Here is a 7640-nt window from a genome sequence, read left to right on the forward strand (position 1 = left end):
TCAATCCGGCTGATGAAAGGACTCACGCGGGCCTTCGTATCCGCACGGAGGACAGGAAGTGGCGTCCTCGCCGCCGCCGCCATCCCGCTCGCTCCCCAGCGTTGTTTTGGTCCCGAGGACACACTCGAGCTGCTGGTGCTCCGGGTGGTTGTGTGTTCAGACCTTTTTCCGTTTAATTAGATTTGTTAAAACAATTTTTGGAGTGCTTTATTCGGTAAAAGCTCTCAGGGGTTAATATCCGCGGAACACTTCTCTGTTCGCCTCCTTTTCACCAATGGAGCATAAATTATTTAAATTATTCAGAATTGTGCGACCTTTTATCTCACCCCCTTTGAAGGCGGCAAATTAAAAATGCAAATGGGCTAACTAATTAATATGCAAATGCATTCATTCCCAGTTAACAATTAGCAATTAAACCTGCAGTGTCTAGAAAGAGCACTGGCAAATTTAGCAACTTATTTTTGCTGTTTGAAAAAAAACAGTACCGCACACACGCACGTAAAAAAAAAAAAAGATGATTGACGAGACGACTCAAACCGACGACCACCTGCCTCGCTGTAAACAAAACGAACAGGCTAAAAAATCAGAGTGGCGGCGTGTCGCCCCCCAAAAAACAACAAAGGTGTCATCTTTTTTTCCAATTGTCTTTTCTTTTTTCGTCCCGCTCGGCTGCTCGCCTCACATTACTCAATCAAGCCTAATTAGAACGTTTAAAACTATTTGTAGCCGGTCATAAAACGCCTCTGTCCATGATTTTGACACGTTAGCATAGCGCCAAATTCTGCTACATGTCAACACTGTCTAGCTAAGTGACATCGTTTTCACTCTATTTTTATTCCACTGGAAATGACACAAATTGGTTGGACTTGGGTTTCCATGGACAGAACCAAAAATCGCTCAACTTTTGCTGCTGGTTGACGTCCAAGTTGCCCAATCTGAATGCGAGCAACGTCTTTCGACACGTGTTAAGGCTATTATTTTACGTAACCCGCGGAGATAGGCTTTGATTTTCTTTTTTTGCGGACGCAAAAAAACAGGATGCTATCGCCGCATACTTTTCTTTTTTCTATTTCCTCCCCGGCGCAATCTTCCACTCCACGCTATCTCCCGCATTACACCTCACGATAGCGGACGCGCCGCAGTCGACATCAATCATGCGCGGCGAGCCTCCGCTCTGCGCATTTTAGCGCGTGGCGATGCCGCGCCGCGATAGGTGCCCGAGGCCAGGAGGCGTGAACCGCACCTCCTTAAAGGTTATCTGCCGTACACAGACCCGGGGGCACTCGCCTCGCGTACCTCGACGCCATTCAGCCGAGGAGGCGCAAAGGGAGGCGTGCGTGGGGAGATCGGCGACGACGTGACAATAGAGGTCGGTCAGTCAGTCAATCATCGGGGGGAAGGCGAGAATGACGTTCGATTTTATTAACATGCTTTCAATTCATAGACTTAATCTTGTGTCCATGAAAGATGTATTTTTGGATTAAAGAATAATACGGTGTCGTAATATGACCATTGAGTTGAAGCAAAAATTTTTTGTGTTTATTCACTTGCCGCAATCTGACAATGAAGTCATATTTCTGGTAAATAGAGCAGTAATTATTAAAAAAAAGAAGTCATGAATTTCAGAGTTGAATTTTTTTCCCCCCAAAATAAATCAGATTTCATTCTCTTTTTTTTCTCCTCCCTTTCTTGAGCGTGTGGCCCAAATACCGTCTGGTGCTTGTCAGGCTGCAGCTCGCGCCGGAGGGCTGAGCGGCGCCACCTTTGGCACGGTGATTACTGCGCCTTTAAACGCCAGCGTCTTTCATTAAGTCGCATTTAGTGCCCACTTCTCCCGACGCCCCCGGTCTTATATTGCCAAAGAAGCTTCATATTTTATTTATTGCACTTTAATATTGTTTTTGAATATTTGCGCTGCCTTTAGGCCTCTCGCGCCGTCACGTCGCCCTCCTTTAATTTCTCCGTGGGATTGAATTCCTACGGCTGCGAGTGACGTTTGATTAAAAGGGGGAAGAAAAGAAAAAAAAGCGAAAATGTAAACGAAGCCGTTTGCGACAATATCTTTGGATTACGCTTGCGTTTAGCCCCGTTTAATTGAATTGATTCTTGTTTACGTTGCACGCCCGCCGCGAGATTGGGCGGCGTTTAAGAAATTCACACCTCGCCGGCCCGCCCGCGCCGCTTCCTCGTCCGGTTTAAATATTTAATACGCTCGCACGCTAATGTACAGCGGCGTAATTAGCGCCACGCGCGGCAGAGCCTCGGCGAGCTTCTCTTTATCCGCTCGCTCGCTCGTGGAATAAATAGAACTAAAACACAAGAAATGCGGGCAAAGCGTCTCTTTCAAGCAAATAGGCTGGGGGTGGGCTAGATAATTAATTCCGAGATTAATGTACTGTAGCGGTGGTGTGTTATTAAAACGCTATTTTTAAATTACAGCTCAGAAAGCACCCCCTTGGGATTAAGAGTGTTAGCCACTGATCTCTGCTTAAGTTATGGGAGGAAATGCAGGGGGGAGGAGGAAGGGGGGCTACTTTATACGCCCAGGTCGCTTCTTCTTACGGTTCGACGCCGGAGAATCTTTTTTGCTATTTGCTCTCCTCGGCGGCTCGCTTAAATCGCCTTTAGTCTCCTCATTAATGCACTTAGAACTTATTTTTTTTGCCGGGTAGATGGAAGGCGGCCGCGGTGGGCTGGCGCCGGGCGTTTGATGCCCGAATATCAGGCCATGTTTGCTTGGGGAAAACACGTTTGTTTGCCACACTGGAGACGACGCACTCCTTTCCAAGTTAGTTGTCGGTTTAAGGTCACGAGAAGTTTCGCTTCTAAAATACTTTACGGAGTTGTGTCAGAGAGCTTAATCTCCACTTTGGTATCGTCTCAACTCTGTCGTGTTTTTAGCATCGGCGAGCACCTGTTGCTCCTGGCAGATGAATCCACCGTGTGCTCATTGTAGAGGGACCCCAAGGCCCACGTTGGCGGAGACCGGTCCGTCCTGCTAGCCGTAATTAGCGCCGGCCCTGTTGATTCACAGATAATGAGCAGCAGTTCATTAGCTCAGCGCTAATTGCCGCCTCCTTCGCCACCACCGGCACCACGCTATGCCCCCCCCCACCCTCGCTGCCGCCGCACTCCCCAAAAACTTTTCTCATCTACGAGATAAAAGCAAAGCGATGGGTAACCTGTTGGGAAATTGGAGCGGAAACAGATGGAGGGACGTGTTTGCATTCATTTGGACTTCTTTTAGTCCATGTGTTATTGTGCAAATGCACGTAGGCGGGGATGCGGTTTTGTCCAAGGACGCCACCGAGAGTCGCCGCGCTAATTGCCAGCGAAGCCTTTGCTGATTCAGCTTCTGCTCAAGCTCACCTGCAGCATCCCGCGTTGCCACCGGCGTCTTTACATCAAGGGGGAAAAGTTGCGTTGTAACCACCACAGCGTGAAAACGTTAACTGTAGTTCCAAATGAATTTTTCTGGTAGCTAAACTGAAAATAATTGATTTTACATTTTGTTCTCGGTAGTGTAGGATTTTTCTTATGTTTTATGAATGTAAACACACGTCCAATGAATTTTTATATAAAGATTCAATAGACTAATGGGGGAGAAAAAAAAATTACACCACCACCTAAGGCTGTCATTTTCTTTTCCTTCTCTTGCACATCTGCACTAATTGCTCCTTAAAAGCTAGTAATTGCTGTCGTTAATTTATGGCGTTTGTGACACTCGCGTACACCACTTTATTAGGGACACCTGTTCAAACAGCTCAATTTTGTTATAAATATAGTATTGACGGACGGCTCGGTCAGAACCATCTGCTAAATTCAAAGCAAGCAACAAAATGGCTTTACGCGTCGTCGCCGAAGAAGTCCAATTCTCTCGTACAATCTGTTTCCATTGCTTCCAATCAGACCTCGATAAGCTTCAACGCTTTATTTCTACTCAGTGCTGGATGTCTCTTTTTTTTTCTTTTTTTATGTTTAAGCGGATACTTAGCGATCCGCCAAATTGGCCACTCCAACGCTCGGTAGCCAAAGTAGCGACGCAATCCTCGGACAGGCGGACCGGCTTGTCCACAAGTGCGCCGATAATATCCGGCAGGGTCGCGTGTTCCGACATAACAAGTGTCCATTCGGAAGGCAATCTCACCTCGAGCGAGCGAGCGAGCGATCGGTTTCTGCTGAGAGTCTTTATCGGCGAGGCTGTGATGAATCCCCGGCAGACCGCCACTCCGCATACGAGTGAGCGCGCATTTAAATGAAACCTCTCCTGGCGTGCATATTGTATGACATGAGGACATCCAAACTCTCTCCGCCTTGTCAAGCGCTACATCAAACACAATAACAACAGCAGCAATGCCCCCCCCCGCCTTTCCTTTTTGCATGCTTTCTTTAATACCTTGACATTTTACTTTCTCGGGCCTCGTCTCCAAAGGGCTGCTTTCATGTACCTTTCACGACGGGCCGGTATACCTTCTTGAAAGGCAACTTACCTGCGCGCCAGCCCACGTCACGGCGCGTTGCCGCATTCAGTCACGCCCCCGCGGGGGACGGCAAGAGGCCTTCTGCCGAACGGGGTTTTGAACCAGAGCGTGATCAGAACATCAAAAGCTGCCAGTCAGCCCGCGGGCCGAGGCGCTTTTCTATTGACAGGCGAAAATGAGCGCAAGTGTTGCGATCGGGAAAATGCGGCTAAGGTGATGCCGCAAAAGCTGTTTTGTGTCACTTGAAATGTGATTATATCGATTCGATTATAATTGCTCACACGGACAGATCTGCTGTCTAAATAAAGCCCAAAGACTTTCCATTGTTTTTGACGCCAAGTCCTGTTTCCCCCCGAAGGACTGTAGATTTCGATGCGGCATGTAAGACATATGATCCTCCTCCGCAGGTTCTAATCATCAGAATGTTGCGTTCATCAGTCAGCTCAGCGCTGATGGTGGATCGCAGTTGGGCCTTGATGAAATTCTGAAGCATGATCATGAAAGAAATGCTCAAGTCATGCAAAAGATTTAAATGACCCGACCCAGGAAGAGTCAAGTACAGGCGGTAAGCCACTTTAATTCCTCACTTTTCTTACACTGTGTACACAAAAAGAACTCAACATTTTGGACCTATTGGTAGATTTACTGTAAGAACTATAAAATGTACTTCAAAGGTAAGTTGAATCATCTGTTTTTAGTATGCATTGGTAGATTTACTGTAAGAACTATAGAATGTATTTCAAAGGTAAGTTGAATGATCTGCTTTTAGTATGCAGGAATTTACAAAACACTTTTACAGATACATTGACAATAATAAGAAATATGTTGTATGTATGTATATATATGCATGTATGTTGTATGTTCAATTTAAAATAAAAATAAAAATTGCATCGCTACACCAGATTTAAAACACTCGTGTTCGTGAAGTAACGTTTCCATCCGTCTCGCTTTTTGCTGCCACATGGCAATCTCCTCACCACCTAGGCTCAAGTGGCCAAAACAGAAGAAAGTTCAGGCAAAAAAAAAGAATTATTCATAATTCCAACAATTTTGAGTGGCCTTCTTGGCTCGGTTGTCATTTTGTCATTTCTTGCATCCCATTTGCACATTAATGCGGCGGCGCCTTGCTCGCCGAGGGAGTGTTGCTGACGCGGAAAAAGATTGGTTTTGTTCTCTGAGCTTCCGCCATCTTGACGCACTCTGCTTTGTTGTCGACGACACGCGGCTGAACGGAGAAGACTTAGTCTTCTTCTTGTGCTTCGAGAAAAAGTTGTAGTGTTACACAAATGTATGTAGAGAAGTTCATTTGCCATCAATTCAACTTTTATGTGCAGTAATTCACCGGAAAAAAAGCGCAAGCAGGTCGAAATATTTGCCGAAGTCGAGGTGTCGCTAACGTGTCCGCCGAGCGTGCCCACGCCCATCCCGACCCCCTCGGAGGACATCTTTCATGTCGTGCACGTTTCCCGCTCCGTCGCCATCCGCGTACGGGGCTCCGTGTGGCGCTCTGCCAGATTTGCATAAATAAGCTTGGCGTTGCAGCATGCCCACGCTGTTGCCCAGGTGCGGGTGCATTTGCATATAGAGCCGCGATGGAGCTCCCCCGGGTCCTCTCGGCGACTGCGGCGCGGCCAGGGGGCCGGCGGCGCCGCAAATGAGATCTGAATTGGAACCTGGCCGCCCTCCATTTTATGGCCGCGTGCGGAGGAGCCGTATGACCGCCGAGAGAAATAAGAGATAACAAGGGAGTGGGAGAAAGATGGAGGCGGGAGACGGGTGACACCCCGGTCCGCCCCCCCCCCCCCCACCATCTTCTACTCGCCCCATTCCCACGCGGTTGACTTGTAAAGCAGATTATTGACAGCAGAGAGGGATCAATCACTTGTTTACATTATGTAATGAATCCCACGATGGCTTTCAGCGGGGCCGCTTGAAATACTGCCACGCACGCCATTGGATGCAAAGCAAGGCAATAGCGAGCGCGATACTTGTTGACTCCCTCTGATGGCCCCCATCATGCTTTTCCATTACCGCCAGGTCTCAGTGGCCTTTTGAATCGGCACTATTCGCCGAGGCGGGCCCACTCCTGATTAGTCACATGCCGCCCCTCCGACAGTACTGCGCTCGCCATCTGAGCACCATCTTGCGTCTCCGCAACGATGAGAGAGAGAGAGAGAGGGAGGGAGGGCGGGTTTCTGATGGGCCGCCAGCCGGAGGATCCTTGTGGGATCACCGGGAAGCAGGAAGACGCTGCTTTGTTGGACTTCAGCTACTGCCAGCTGGCCCCTTTCCTTCTCCCTACCACTTCAAATCAGCCATCTAGCTATGGATGTCCCTCAAGTCTCAACTCGGAGTGGACTACTTAGTGAGAACGAGACTTTAAGATTGCATTTAATTTTCATCGAGAATCAAGCGTGGCTTAGCCCAAACGCTTTGACCTCAATTAACGCAGGACGACTCGCCGCAAAAGCGAAGGCCGAATAAGAAGCGTTTGTCTCTCGTCAAGGATGCAGAGAGCTTGCTAATTGCTTCTCCCCGTGATTTTATTTCATTACTAAAAGCGCTGTGATATCACGATGACCCTTCTTACCTCGGTGTCATCAATCTTTATTCCGACGGTGCCGGATGCTGACCGGAGGATACGAGCGTCTGCTATCACCTTTTGGCCTTAGGACCAATTAAAATCGATGCGAGGCCGTCAGTCAGCCATGTAAATGAACACAAAACTACATTTTAGAAATTCTCTACCTTGACACTGCTAAAAACGTTTTTTTGTTGCACGTCAGCAATTGTAGGAATTCATATTTGTCGCTTTTCATACAATTCCAAATATTTTTGATACTCAAATTAAAATTACCCGCTGGTGGGAGTAGGACTCTGTTAGCGCTCCAAGGTGAAGGCTAATAGCAAACATGAGCGCGAGCTTGTTGAGCCCTTGTTCTGTCCTGCCAGACGTTTTTTTTTTTTAAATCTGTTACACGTCTGATCAATGCATTGATTGCGACACTATGTTTTGGCTGGTCGTCGCACCGCCTTGCGCCTGCCAAACGGGCTAAAGACGCGTCGGCCCCGAAAGGCCGCCAAACGGCTGGCGTAACCTCGTCTCGCCGTCTGATTTGGGGCGCCTTTTGTTTTTGCTTCTTTTTGTGTTTGGCTCCA

Source organism: Syngnathus acus, chromosome 24, assembly GCF_901709675.1.
Source record: "Syngnathus acus chromosome 24, fSynAcu1.2, whole genome shotgun sequence".
NCBI classification, from domain to species: Eukaryota; Metazoa; Chordata; class Actinopteri; order Syngnathiformes; family Syngnathidae; genus Syngnathus; species Syngnathus acus.